Source organism: Topomyia yanbarensis, chromosome 2 (genome assembly GCF_030247195.1).
Source record: "Topomyia yanbarensis strain Yona2022 chromosome 2, ASM3024719v1, whole genome shotgun sequence".
Classification (NCBI taxonomy): domain Eukaryota; kingdom Metazoa; phylum Arthropoda; class Insecta; order Diptera; family Culicidae; genus Topomyia; species Topomyia yanbarensis.
The window spans coordinates 319,774,826-319,788,366 of record NC_080671.1 but is presented as its reverse complement, the minus strand read 5'-3'; positions in this window follow the sequence as shown (position 1 = coordinate 319,788,366).

Sequence of the window (13,541 nt, the reverse complement as noted above, 5' to 3'; positions counted from 1 at the left end):
GTCATGGTAGGGTAGTAAAGAGGCGTTTACCCAATAGAAGTTTGTCGGTTCATATCTAGAATCTGATATCAGATTTTTTTTAAGTTTCAGGTCACGAGCTATTTATAGCTGCGGAGAAAAGAATGAAACAAAACAAAATGCCAATGCAGCAGTAATGGTGATGAGATTGCTTGTGGTGGTTGGGTGTGGGGAATGTAAGGTGTAGAAGAAAGATACGAAACCAAATACTAACAAAGTTTCCTTGTGTGCAGGTGTGTGTCATCGTTTTTTTTTTTCGTGAGCGTTGCGCTCATCTCGAATTCTGCGCGAACAGCTCAATGTCCAAAAAGGATTGCTTTTGGAAATGAGATTGTGAGCCCAAAAACAGAAAATCTGAGCGCGCCGTTTTGGGTGTATCGATATAATATCCGAAGAGAGTAATAAGGGCTATAAGAAATGTCTCATCACTCTGTTAGGTGGATTAAAAGCGTTATATTTTCGAAATCCGGTTGGGCTATTTTCGCACGAAAAACTTTTTTTGCCACCCTAATAAACATACATTAGGACGACACTACAGTGGGGGTAATTCGGACCCCCTCGATTTCTCAGAAAATCTTAAAACTTTCAAACTATCGTGCATATTCGTGAAACCGTTATTCTGAAATATTAATTTTGAGAGCTGAATTTGATTCTTTGTTCTTTATAGAAAGGAAATACAACCTGTTTCGTTTTTTTTTGCCATTCTCAAAACAAAAATCATTATAATGGCAAATTCGCGATTAAAGTAACAAATAAAAGTGAAACTATTGGTAAGAGTTTTGGAAAGCTTGAGGCTCCTATTTCATGGAATGACTTTTGTTTGGGTGAAAACACGAATATTTTCGAAATGCTCACCACTTTTCTGCGAAATGAATGTACGGGGCTATTCGGACCCCTATTCTGTCAACCGCCGTTCAGCGGCTTGCGGCTGCGCACACCATTGCACACACCATAGCAAAGAAAATACATGGCCCGCCAAATCGACAGCTGTGACTTACCAGATTAAGTTTTTGTAAAGCAATTTAATTTTTTTGTTTCCTATAAATATTTCATGTTTACCTATCCATTGTAAACAAAAATAAAGAAAAATGACGGCCTAAATTGCCCCATAGGGAGGTCCGAATTACCCCTACATTGTAAAAGGATGGAAAAACGTAGAGGTTTGCAAATAGTCGCCTAGCGCTGCCATTGAGTGGTGCAAATTAACCTTTTATGGCGCCAAAATATAGCTGAGGTTTCAAACTAACAATTAGGACCTTTGACCGGTAATTTTTTTTCACATCTATCCACCTAAAAGGGCGATTTGCTTAAGTAGGTCCGAATAGCCCCGGGTTCCCCTAAAAATTAAACATAAATTATGCCAATGCAATATTTGATGTGAAACTAGTCATTACCAGTTATTGACCTTCACTTGGTAATTTACTGCGAATGATATTCTGGGAGCAATTTACCAAACTGCTGATGAAGGTTTTGTCTATGTGTGATCATCATAGCAATTACAATAACGTTTTGGCTATTTGGAAAAGAATGGTGCGCCGGATGGTTACAGTAACTGATTCTTACGAAATTGATTTAGTGTACATATACCTAATATGTTGGTCCAACGAACATCAAATCATCTTAGATTGCCTATTGGAGTTCTCTAATAACCCAGCGAAACCTTCTCCACGAATGACCTACATCCACCTACCGTATTTCTTCCTCGCGGCATCCAATAAAACTTTTGCACAGGATGCTGACACCAATTGGCAAAACGGATTGTTGTGAAATCACCTTTCACCCAATTGTTTCCTGTGCCAGTTCTGCTTTGTTGCCCTCAGTGCCCGACACAGTGAATCGATCCATCATGGCATGTGGCAGGACCTAAGTTGCTACGATTTATTGGCTCTCTTAAGCATGTTAGCCAGTTGTATCATTTATATCAACTTTTCCATCTGCAACTCTTAGTCTCGCCACTGTGCCTCCCTTTTTGATTGAGTGAAATGAAGGCAAAGCTCTTTTCCCACTAGACCAGCTGGCTGATTTTGTTCATATAATGCAGGGGAAACAGAACGGAAGCCAACTAGAAGGAAATCCCCAGTAGCAAAATAGCCAAAAGAAAGTCTTTTCTCGAAATCACTAATGAACAGAATCAAGTTACAACTGGGTGCAAACAGTAAAGTAAAAGTAGAAGCGCCGGAGAATAACATCCAGAGAAAGCTGGCAAAGAAACAATCCAAACAAAAATCTCCCCCTTCTTGGGCATTGCTCATCTATAACGAAAGTTCAACAATAACTCTTATTCAAGTTTTCACTTGAGAAAACAGTAAAAATCGGAAATAAAAACTTACATTCGTTCCGCAAAAAATATCGCTCAACCAGTCGACATCCGATCACAGTGGCCTAAACAGCAGTCTCTAGACAATGATGCTGATGAGGTATGTACCTTCACATGTTTGTATGTTTGCCAACGAATCTAGCTGTAGTGGGAGTGATGGTGGGAAAATCGACAGAATTTTTCAAGGCTGCTGGAAATAGAATGGAATTCCAAAGTGGAGTCAGTTAGCAAAACATGGACTTGGTTTTTGTCTGCCAACTGTTCTTTCCCATTCACTTCCGTCACCACCCCGTACGGAACAAGAATCATCATTTTATAACCAATGCTTCTGCAAATGTTCATACTCAATTCGCCGTTTTGAGCTCACATGCTTTGTGCCAACTCAACACAACCTGCTCCATGGCGTCACTAGGATAGAGCACAACGATACACTATATCGTATCCGTTCTAGTTTGGTTATATTTTTGCTTGGCTTGCTAGGCAGAAAAAAGAATCAAATTTTCTACATATTACTCCTCTTGCTTCCTGTACCTACATCTAAAACGCCCATCGCTTTGATAGCGACGAAGGCGCAAAGGATCGTTAACCGATTTATATATTTATTTGACCCATTTCTATGATGAGTGCCATTTCCGTTGCTCCTCTATTTGCTTCAAATCTCGAAGCCATATGGCAGAGTGTTGTTCCATCTGAAAGAAAATTGAACCGAATTTTAGTGTTTCTCTTAATCATAAAAGCAGGGGGACAGTCGTATGCTTAAGGGTGTTATTCGCAGTAGGAGGCACACAAAAGACGATTTTCAAGAATTTATTATCATACTTAATGGGTGTATGGAATTAAATTGCACCATATGGAAACGTTTGTCAAAATTCACTCATTCAATCGGTCGTATTCAAACTATCAGAGAATAAAACTAAACATATTATCAAACAAATGTTTGTTTTATTCAATTTTATAATCGTATCCAAATGCACGTACCTTCCTCTTAACGCTGCTCATAAGCTCCTGTACAACGTTTGGGTCAACTTGTTTTTGAGTAGAAATCCATTTTTTCCTCCGATTTTACTTCCTTAGGATGCGCCCGGAGTGCTTGCTTCATGATGACCCAGCATTTCTGAATTGACCGCAATTTCGGTGCGTTCGATGGATTAAGATCATTTGACATGAAATTGACCTCCTTAGGCTTGTACTGCTCCAGAACATATCCTTCGAGTAATCTCTGGCCAGAAAAGCGTAGGGACATCGTTAAACCTCAAAAGTAGAAGTAGACGCACGAGCAAATTGCCTGCCAAATCATGCATTTTTTGGCAAACTAAGATTTCTTTTGCTTTCAAATACCCTCAGGGACGCTGCTTTCATGTATGTCTCGTCATCCATAACGAGACAATGCGGTTTCTTCAATAGCAGAGTGTAGAGCTTCCGCGAATGTGATTTCCTCACTGTATTCTGCCGTTCATCGCAATTCGCCACCTTTTGGACTTTGCACATTACGATTTTATGCATCTTTCAGTTTTGCTTGATGCAGTTTTTTGCCGCTTCTCTCGCCGAACTATTGGGAATTGTCTTCGGTTTCGGTTATCGGGTGTTTAATAAAAAATGAGAATTTTTTCAGCCATGTGCTTAAAAAACAATAAAAAATTCAACGAATTCGGTCTTTTTTATTATAAACATAATGTTTACTCTTCAAAAAAAACGTCAATGAATATTGGAGAAGCCGTGAAGGAGCTGGTCAGCCGTGCGAAGCAATTTAGTCGCGATGCTCTCAACAGAGCGCTGGACAGCACTGACGCCCATCTTCCGGATACAACTGCTTTGTATCCTTGGCCGGCCAATTATTTTTGTACACTAGGACACAGAGAATCCTCAATGGGACGGCACTGGGGCAAGTTGGTCGGGTTCCTTTCTTTCGGCACGTACGGTATCTTTTTCTGCTCAAGATACTCCAGGGTCTTCTTGGCGTAATGGGAAGATGTCTTGTCCGGCCAGAAGGTGTACGCATGATACTGAATTTTCTCAAGACACTTCTCCTGGCACACGTGTTGCTTTGCGCGGAAGTTTGTTCTGTGATTGGCTCTGCAACCTTTCCGCAGATAACGTATCCCAGAACGATCTTTTGAAGGAGTGGGTAACCCACTGCTAGCGAAAATTGTTCATTCTCCAACAAATCGAGGAACAATTCTGCGCCAATGATGATATCAATCCCCTGACTAAAGTTGAACTGGGGATCAGCCAGCGGTAGGTGGCGTGGGATCCGCCATCGTGAAACGTCAACTGGGTAGCGAGACGGTCAGCCTTGGCAGTACTAAACAATCAAGGTTGTATTCGAAATCACCGAAACGAGAAGCGAGTGATAATGTCACACCTTAATGAACAGTGACAGTGGATTGAACGATGCCACTGACCGGCGAGTTTAATTTGGAACGTTTCAACCAAAGTCGCTGACATAGCGCCTCGGTGATAAAGCTAGGCTGAGAGCCGCTGTCCAGGAGTGCTCTAGCAAACTGGTAACTATTATCCGCACCTTTCACTTTAATGATGGCCGTGGACAACATCACCATAGTATTCAGTTCTGCACTTTGACAGGAGGTATATGGAAGGTGATGGTTTGCGATATCGAACGATTTATCAACCGACGACGAGGAGGGAGTGATACCGACCGAATGAGGATGCGAGTTCAACGTTTTCAACGACGACGGGAACGCGAGTGGTGAGGTTACCGAACACCCTACCGGATGGGCATTTACGACCGGACCTACTTGCGAACAGGATGCTTCAGCGGGCTGACACGTCAAAGCGGATGTTAATTGCTTGGAGCTTGCTGTCGATGTTACTGTCACCGTGGGCGACGAAGCCGGCATCAGATGCAGCAGCGAATGATGTTTCTTTGCGCAGGTTTTGCAGGCACCGCTGAAGCAATCTCTCGCAAGATGAGTGCATTTGAGGCAGTTTATACAGAGCCCATGCTTCTTGACAAATTCGAAACGTTGCTTTGGAAAGAGATTGCCAACTGGTCGCACTGGTACAGCAAATGAGCTTGTATGCAATTAGGGATGTTATCAGAAGCAACGTGGGCAGTGGTGAGGCGAGACTTTAATGGTTTTGTATATGATTGGTTATTGCTAGTGTAGGAGAGCATTATGGTTTGTAAGTTTCGTGATCTCTTGTGCACAAACTCGAGAAATTGTTTGTAAGTGGGCCTTTCTCGTCAGAGACTTGTGTTTCCTATTCTCGTAGCGCAGCGAAATCTAAACAATTACTCAACCGCTTTATGAGAAATGAATTCCAGCGGTCCTCTTTGTTCACGAGTTTGACAAGTAACTGTACATGCCGGTCGAACTCATCGGCCAGTTCCGAAAGTTCCGAAGACGACTCCCTTTTTAGGAAGAAATTGAAAGTAATCCAGATATGTGTCTTTTAATCAAAAAGTTTTTATTTCGTATCGTTCCCGCAACATTTTTCAAGCAACCGAATGGTTGTTGGCAGACAGATCGAGCGACGAAATGATTCCAGCCGCTTCACCAGAAATCGTTGCTCGCAAATAATGCAACTTTTGAACCACTCCGAGTTGATGATTGTTGTGAATTAATGACACAAACAGATCACGAAAAGATACCCAATCATCGATTTTACCAAAGAACTGTTAAACGAAATTTCTTGCAGCAGCCGTATATTCGCAACTGGCTGCACATGAACCGTGGCAATGGCAGTGGAGGTGCCGCAGGTGGACGAGATGGAAGCTTACCCTCCAAGGATGCCTTTAATTCTAAATATAATGTTTGGAACTCATGGCGTTCATCCGAAAATTGCTCTTCTGAATCTTCCAAAACCTTGATTTCATCTTGAATACTTTCAAACTCTCGCCACAACTCATCGAGACGTTGGATTCGGACCGACTTTGCATAGGGTCGAACTGATCATTAAATGACTTAATCAGTTCGGCGGAACCCAATATGTTAGTACGCCGGCGGTGTAAACGGTTTAATTTCGTCATTTTAGTGAGAGATGCTTTTGGCTTCTTTGGCGGTGTCATTTTAGTCTCAAAAACCATCACCAGAAAAATAAATGTGTTATCTTTTTTGTTGGCTTGATCGGTGTACTCAACCTCACCACGTTGCGAGAGAACCTAACCTGCAGCTACCACTGCTGGATGACGACGATTAGATAGCGACGAATTTAACTTCCTCCGATCAGACGACGAAATCTGCTGCTGGTGAAAACGTGATCGATTGATCCCGGGCACTTGTACTGCTGCTCACGAATCCCGGGTTTCGGCATCAAAAATTATGTTCGACGGCATTTATTTCACTTCGTTGAGATATTTGACAGCGGAAATTATTCAACAATGACCGATCGCGTACTTGAAAACCGACGTATGAAAGCTACTGCGGTTGCGGTTGCCTGGATCTTTCGGTAAATGAACGGAAAACGAGATGTGGTTTGTTCGATAGGTTTAATATAACTGACTTTTGTGTCGCTGCTTCCTGCTCATTAGGCGAAGATGGGGTAAAACGCACCCCCCTAAGGAAATATGATCATAACTCAGCTATAGAACATCAATTGGGAGAATTTAATTAACCGTTATGTGTCCGACGCGGTACCTTTTCAGATTTCAATTAACCAAATTCCTATGTTATATCCATAGCTGGAAATTGAAATTTTGTGACATCTTAGAACTTCACTAAGTCAAGCTTTTGGGTTAATAATATTGTTGCTATAGCAAGGGGGTGTTAGGAGGGGCTCCTGAATTTTTTTACTACGTAACAGGCCGATGTTGGTACCCGGATACCCACAAAACTGAAATGCCAATAACTAGGGTAATTTCCATCAGATTTTGATGCAAATTTGATGAAATTTTATTTTTTGACAACAGGCTTATTTTTTGAGGCTTTTTTGTTGGCTTGATCGGTGTACTCAACCTCACCACGTTGCGAGAGAACCTAACCTGCAGCTACCACTGCTGGATGACGACGATTAGATAGCGACGAATTTAACTTCCTCCGATCAGACGACGAAATCTGCTGCTGGTGAAAACGTGATCGATTGATCCCGGGCACTTGTACTGCTGCTCACGAATCCCGGGTTTCGGCATCAAAAATTATGTTCGACGGCATTTATTTCACTTCGTTGAGATATTTGACAGCGGAAATTATTCGACAATGACCGATCGCGTACTTGAAAACCGACGTATGAAAGCTACTGCGGTTGCGGTTGCCTGGATCTTTCGGTAAATGAACGGAAAACGAGATGTGGTTTGTTCGATAGGTTTAATATAACTGACTTTTGTGTCGCTGCTTCCTGCTCATTAGGCGAAGATGGGGTAAAACGCACCCCCCTAAGGAAATATGATCATAACTCAGCTAGAGAACATCAATTGGGAGAATTTAATTAACCGTTATGTGTCCGACGCGGTACCTTTTCAGATTTCAATTAATCAAATTCCTATGTTATATCCATAGCTGGAAATTGAAATTTTGTGACATCTTAGAACTTCACTAAGTCAAGCTTTTGGGTTAATAATATTGTTGCTATAGCAAGGGGGTGTTAGGAGGGGCTCCTGATTTTTTTTACTACGTAACAGGCCGATGTTGGTACCCGGGTACCCACAAAACTGAAATGCCAATAACTAGGGTAATTTCCATCAGATTTTGATGCAAATTTGATGAAATTTTATTTTTTGACAACATTCTTCTAAAAAAGCGTCCTTGTTTTAATGAAATTTTCGAGAGAATATTCAATTTCGCATCCAACGACCTATTTATCATCAAAATCGGTTGAAAAATAGCGGAGTTATAATTTTTTTCCAAATTAGAAACTTGCTCGCATGAACTCTTATGGGGTTCGTGAGGTCTTGTCTCGCACTGTAAGATGCTATAATTATATCATATGTTATTTTTTCCAATTCCAGGTTCAAAGAACACACACAAGCTTTTGAATGTAATCGAGCAAAAAATTATTTTTGCAAATTTTATACGAGACTGTCCCCTTAAAAGTTCATGCTAGCGAGTTTTGGAAAAAACTACAAGGGGCAGCCCTATGGGGTTGCACGAACTGTAGACGTAGGACTATACTACTTAATGTAAAATATTTATTTTCTTAGTACTTAGTGTGTGGGAAAAAACACCCGGACCGGTGAAGAAAAATCAAATTTTAGACAATATAATCACATCTCATGTATAGAACAAGCTTTCTAGTTGCTCTCAAACAGATCCTAAAAGTTCAAACACCCATGGATAACCCCAAGTTTGTAGATGTGTTTCGATGCCACAGGATTGTAAAATGGTTAATATTACGTCATGAAAATTCAATTCTTCCGTGACAATTTTTTTTGCCTGCAAAATGCCCTGTGTGTATGCAAAGCTAATGATTTGTTATAATATTAGCATTGATCGGAAATGCTATCCAACGCTGCGCATTGCATACATACAGGACATTTTGCAGGTCACCAGAAGCTGTTTATTTTACCACCGCCACATGTTCATTTTTCCCACTCGCTATAAACATGTCTCATTTTTGGACATGTTTAGAAATCAAGAATCATGTTTGAAAAAATGTGTTTATGACGAAGTATTTTTACCAGATATGTACAAAACATGTCTAACAAGAAACATAAGGTGATTGTAATATCTCATTCACTTATGAATGATGATGGGTAGAGCGAAAGAGACAACTAGTACCACCACGTCACTATTAGCGCGTTTCACCAAAATTCCACGCGGCCTTTCCCGATTGAAAGGAACGGCCGCGCTTAGCCCATCTGTCATAATATCGTGATTTTGCATAGCGAAGGGCTGAATGATATTGTTCCAAAAAACAGCCCTGCGTTATGCAACACTTTGTGCAGGTTGATTATATCAGTTGCAAGTGAGGCCAAATTCACCAAGTTCCGTAAAATTCCCTTTAAATTACAGAATTGATAAAATTGCTTAGATGAGCTAAACTAATTAATCAAATCCTGTTTTAAAAACTGTCCTTGCGTTTAAACCAAAATGGGAAGCTTATTACTACCACTACATTACTTAATTTCAAGCGCAAATAGCAAATACATGTGCTAGTTAAACCAAAAATTTACTGGCAACATTACAGCGGCATTTAGGAAGCAGTTGGAGCGGTCGCCTGTTGGACGACAGGGTAGCGTCCCTCCAAGCCAGTGTAACGAACTTCTAGCTCAGCTACACTGGCTGTAAAAAACACAGCGCAGTGATCTGCTTCGCCAGCCGTTCAACAGGGAACTGAGCGTGTCTGGCCAAGTCCCAGAGATGCCAGGTACTTTTTTCAAATGTCTGCAATAATAATTTTAAAAGTCTGGGAAGAACAAAAATGTCAGGAAAGCTAGTGTAATCAAAAGCCTTTATATTCAAAAATCTGTAAATATCTGCAACCAAACTAAAAAATCTGCAACTATCTGCAACCAAACTAAAAAATCTGCAAATATCTGCTTCATCGAAAAAATCTACAGCTTAAATTAGAAGTCTGCCAATTTGCAGACTTGTCTGCAAATCTGGCATCTCTGCCAAGTCCGTTCTTTAAATAGTCGATGATGACGTCATTCATAGAAGCGTTGCGCGCTAGGTATACCAATCCGTCGTACAGGGCTTGGGAAGCGCTATATTCTGTGTGTTAATGCTCGATATTTTGACAAGGTTGTATATTATTTAATTTTTTAATGCTATGATATCAAAAATCTTTGGGTTTATCTATTGGAATCTATTCTTAGAAGTACTTCGGGGCGATTTGTGCAAAAAATTTTAAAATTTATCGTGAGATGGCTGAATTATATGCGTTTAAAATTGGACCACTTTTCGTTACATACCATTTTTGTAGAATTTGCAGAGTGCACCCCCATACCGAAAACAAATACGTAGTTCTACGTCAAAAATAATAACTCCCATTTTTCAACCGATTTTGATAATAAATAAGTCGTTGGATGCGAAATTAAATGTTCTCCTTACATTTCTATTTAAATAAAGACGGTTCCTAATAAAAATGTAGAGCAATTTTCATATTTTAATGAAAAAAATTGTTGTCCTAAAACCGCATAGTACTTTTAACAAAAGTACATAACATAGCATACCGTTGGAAAGGTCATTTCTTCTTCTTTCCAAAACGTTTAAAGAATTTAAAATCCGTTGAAAATGACGTTTCCGAGCGAACGTTTTCTGCGTCTTTTGACATATTTTTTGATTTCTTGCAGCTCCGAGAACATATTTTAAATTGTTTATTCAAAATGTATGTAAAATACTACTATTAAAACAAATATTTTGTAAATATATATATATATATATATATATATATATATATATATATATATATATATATATATATATATATATATATATATATATATATATATATATATATATATATATATATATATATATATATATATATATATATATATATATATATATATATATATATATATATATATATATATATATATATATATATATATATATATATATATATATACATATATATATATATATATATATATATATATATATATATATATATATATATATATATATATATATATATATATATATATATATATATATATATATATATATATATATATATATATATATATATATATATATATATATATATATATATATATTGATAAGACGGTGTATAAGTGTGTAAATTTCATAAAATTATTTGAAGTAGTTTCTGAGAAATAATACCGGTGATTTTGTGGAAATTTCGAAGGCCACTTGACATGATTTGACTCAAATGCCATTTCAAACAGCTTCGTTGAAAACATGAATACTTTATATATTCAGAGTATCGAAATATAACAGACTATATGTAAAAGCAAACCTTTTTAACAATTTATTCTGACATTGCTGTATTTGATAAATCCCTTAGCGATTTATAAACAATAAAATTCAAATTGCTCTTGACGGCGACTACGATATTTATGTTCTGACGGAAACTTGGCTTGATGATCGTATTACATCGTTGCAGCTCTTCGAGGATTCTTATGCGGTTTATCGTGCGGATCGATGCGCACATAACAGTGTTCATGGTCGCGGCGGGGGAGTTTTGATCGCTGTTTCTTCCGCACTAGCCTCCTGTGAATTTGGTGTGGATAGTTCATCAAGCATTGAAGTTGTTTGGACGAAGATTACTACGCAGACGAAGAACTACTTTATTGGAACTGTTCACATTCCTCCAGAAAAGCGACTTGACTGCACCATCTAGACTCTAGAGAACACGCTTCTTCTCAGGCAGATGCAAACGATGTGATAACAGTTCTTGGTGATTTCAACCAACCAAGACTGATGTGGGTTTCTTCTGGACGTGGATACGCTTACCCTAACCCGTTATCATCGACAACAAATCCTGCCAGCCGCTTACTTCTGGACGGGATGGTTCATTTGGATAACTATCATCCCGCATTAGAAATATCCATCTCCATCATTAGTACACCACAATATGAAGAAGCTTTAGCTGTGAATCGTCGTAATTTTCGCAAAACTGTTTTAGCAGCACTACGTCGCACCTTATCACTGATTGACTGGAGTGTGCTACTTGATCAAGTTGTTGTAAATGCTGCAGTCGATCTCTACAACCGATGACTCATTAACTGTGTTGAAAAATCCGTGCCAGAATATCAACATCCCAAGAAGCCTCCACGGTCTAACGCCATGCTTCGGAATCTGAAACGCATCCGTGCCAAAGCTTTGCAAAGCCCTATTGAACCGCATCCAACAAAACTTACGACGGAATCCGAAGGGATTCTGGGCTTTTGTTAAAACGAAGAGAAAGGAAACGGGTCTTCCGTCTAGGATGGTCTACAATGGCGAAGTAGCGACTGCAAAGGCGGAAAAATGCTCCCTATTTGCCAGCTACTTCTCAAGTGTCTTCACGACTGGTGTGCCATCTGCCATCGAGCTCGAAAACGCGACCCGTGATGTTCCCATTGGTGAAGTGGATATGGATGTATTCACTATTTCAGTACAATCGGTCCTCTCTGCAACTCGGAAAACAAAATCGTCTTATGCTCCAGGACAAAGTGCTGTGCCGTCTGCTGTTCTGAAAAAATGTTCCGATATCTTGGCGATCCCACTGATGCACCTTTTCAATGTGTCGCTTCAGCAGCAAAAATTTCCCGGTAATTGCAAGTTTTCAGTCATGTTTCCGGTACACAAGAAATATGACAAAAGCAACATCGTGAACAACCGGGGAATCACTTCGCTGGGAGTTGAGTCAAAAATCTTTGAAGCGCTTATCAACGAAGTACTGTTTTTTGCTAGTAAACATTATATAAGCCTTTGTCAGCACGGATTCTTCCCTGGTCGATCGGTAGAGACGAATTTAGTTAGCTGCACATCGTTTTGCATTGAAAACATAGCCAGGACACTCCCGGTGGACACGGTCTACACAGATCTTAAGGCCGCTTTCGACACAGTTAACCATGAGATACTGCTTGCAAAGGTTGATAAACTAGGATGTACCTCGAGATTCTGCCACTGGCTTCGATCCTACCTTGTTCACCGCGAGTGCGTCGTGTAAATTGGTGACAACGTGTCTGAATCCTTTTGTAATAATTCCGGAGTTCCCCAAGGTAGTACACTAGGTCCATTACTATTTTCATTGTTCATTGAGGGAAACTGTTTTTCGCCGATGACTTGAAGATATTTCTTGTGATAAGGAATGAAGCCGATTGCCGTGAGTTGCAGTGTCTCATTGATACATTTTACAATTGGTGTCAAAGACACATGTTGATCCTTTGTGTTACGAAATGTTTTGTCATCAGTTTTCATCGTTCAAGAAACATGCTTAATTTTAACTACAACATTGCCGGAAATCAGCTGCAACGCGTTGACCACGTAAAAGATCTAGGTGTTATTCTCGATGAAAGACTAACTTATACCAATCACCTGTCAGCGACTATCGACAAAGCAAATCGACTTCTAGGTTTTATGTTCAAAATTTCTAGCGAATTCCGGGATCCTCTGTGTTTCAAGGCTTTATATTGCTCACTGGTGCGCTCGCAGTTGGAATTTGCAAACGTCGTCTGGTGCCCTTATCATGCAACGTGGAGTGAAAGGATTGAAGCTATCCAGCGCAAATTTATACGATATGCTTTACGTCAATTGTCTTGGAATGATCCGTTGAACCTGCCACCATATCAGAACCGTTGCAGACTATTAGGACTACATACTTTGCAAGAATGTAGACATACTTCGCAGGCCAT